Here is a 2500-nt window from a genome sequence, read left to right on the forward strand (position 1 = left end):
CAGACGCACAAAACGGCTGCTTTGTTGTGTGATTATGCAGATTGACCGTGCGTAGCGCCATTCATTCACACTGTGGAGCCATATGGTGTGTGCATGTGTATGTGTGTGGATGGGTGTATGTGAGGTAGACCTTAGAAAGCAGGCGGGGGGGGGGGGGTATGATGGAATTTCCTTTTAAGGCGCAGTACCTTTCTGCAGTAGTCAGCCATCTTAAACCTATTTTATGCTTTGGCGAAAAACTGCCGGTTGACGCTCGACAGAAAATGTCATTTTCAACGGAATAGAGTAATACGGTTTGCTATTTGTCTGCTCTTCTCTCACATGGTGAAAGAATCTGTTCTGTTTGGTTCTGCTCTGTAGTGCTTCTGATTGTCACCTGTGGGATTGAGCATAGCTAAGAGGATCAATGAAGGATGAAATAAAAGATTGAAACAACGTTTTGTTTGAAGGTTGGCCTCTGAGTGCCACTTTGCTACCCCGTGCTTTGTCCTCTCTCAGAGCCGTGAAAGACGATTTGAGATGGCTTTATAAAATGCTGGGGCCTCCCTTTAAAACACTGGCTATGCTAATGGTTGGGCCGGCGGCTTGGCCAAGACACACACACACACACACACACACCCACACACACACACACACACACACACACACACACACACACACACACACACACACACACACACACACACACACACACACACACTCACATATGGACAAATGTGTGAACACACCTACGTATACACACACATATGCAAGCATGTTCACATGCACATACCCACACTCACCACACACACTTACTAATACAACTGATAGGCATTTAAATCAATGCTTGTGTGCACAGACAAACCTGCATATGTGCACACGTGCACTCACGCACACACATGCACACACACAAATACAGGTTGGCATTTGAAATCACTTGCAAAAACAAGACAGGGTCTAACAATGGCGTGGCTTCCCTGTGAATCTGCGTCATATTGATTTTTGTTTTTTCACAGTATTCTTTTCCTCAGTATATTTGTAACTGTTGTGCTGCCTCTGGCGACTGAATTTAACCCGTGGGATCAATAAAGGTCTATCTATCTCTCCATCTATTGATGTCAGTCTTGCTAGATCTTTTTCTTCTCTCTCACTGTCTGCAATACACTCACTCACTCACTCACGCACACACACACACACACGCACACACGCACGCACGCACGCACGCACGCACGCACGCACGCACACACACACACACACACACACACACACACACACACACACACACACACACACACACACACACACACACACACACACACAGGGATGATGTATGTATATTTAAAATGGTAGGCAGCATACACATTTATTTCACAAAATACTCAGTGTGGTGTTTTAAATCCATTCATGCTGCGACTCCTGTCTCTGCCGTTTCTCACACCAAAAAAAGTGCATCACATGCATCACTTGCTTGCTATGTGCTCTTCTTCAAACAATATTAGTAAGGTCAAACAGTTTGTATTTATAGCATTGACTGAGACACACAAGAGCAGGAAAAATTGTGCATGTGCATGGCGTGCATGATGTTTTTGCGTAGTCGCACACAACCAGTCTGGCTGAGATGCTGAGATAAGATGCTGAGATGCTGAGATAAGATGCACTTTAACCAGTCTGGCGTGTGACCTAAAATTAGTTTGACTCCCCTGGACTGTAGTGGTTTGTGAGATTAGCCGAGGACGGATGGAAACAAGGACATGGGGGATATGCATAGATACAGTATATACCAGGGTGTCGGCGAAAGTATTAAAAACAGATTACATTAATTTATGTCCAAATAAGACCTTTATAAAGGACTTAAAAAGACAAAAAAGTCAAAGAAAGTCTAAATTCATGTGTAAAATATATAAATGCCAGCCACATGACTGTCGTCACGTAACATTTTCAGAGGACATCAGTAAGCATTAGCGTCGGCCTGTCTCCAGATTGCTGATACTCAGGTAATGAATAGCTGCTATGAGTCAATCTATTCAGGTGATAAATAGACTGGCTGAAGGTTTTGTTTTGGCATTCTTAAGGTCGGCGCACACCGCACACTACAAGATATGGGCCATTCCTTACCCCAGTTTAGATCGGGAGCGATTATCTGGCAAGATGATCCTTTAGTGTGAGCTATTCAAAGATCCAATCTTAAACGTTCCGATTTACTCACAGACATTCGGGGCCGTCCCAATCATTTTCAAACATGTTTGATATTTATCTGGAAGATCACAGCGGGAGTCGCGCGCGACTGAGAGGAAGACAGTCTACAGGAGACAGATGTGAAGTGAATGAGTGGACTTGTGGAATTGCGATCGATCCAAACAACCAAACAAGCCAGGTAGTGAGGGTGATATTTGTTGCTTCACATACTCCTACGGGCTGGCGTGGCACCTGTCAACGGGCAACACGTTCTCACAGATAGGTGTCAGTTATTGCCGCTCTGTCAGTTTCACTCTCTAATGCGTCACTATAGGTCTACAACAAC

The 2500-nt window shown here is 44.5% G+C and overlaps 1 protein-coding gene across 2 annotated transcripts in view; it reads left to right on the top strand.

Annotated features, from left to right (window-relative positions):
• The window catches only part of lrp5 (low density lipoprotein receptor-related protein 5), a 68845-nt gene that overhangs the window by 37910 nt on the left and 28435 nt on the right, over window positions 1-2500 (top strand). The window lies entirely within an intron of this gene.

Source organism: Gymnoscopelus braueri, assembly GCF_963280865.1.
Source record: "Gymnoscopelus braueri genome assembly, chromosome: 9".
Lineage (NCBI taxonomy): Eukaryota > Metazoa > Chordata > Actinopteri > Myctophiformes > Myctophidae > Gymnoscopelus > Gymnoscopelus braueri.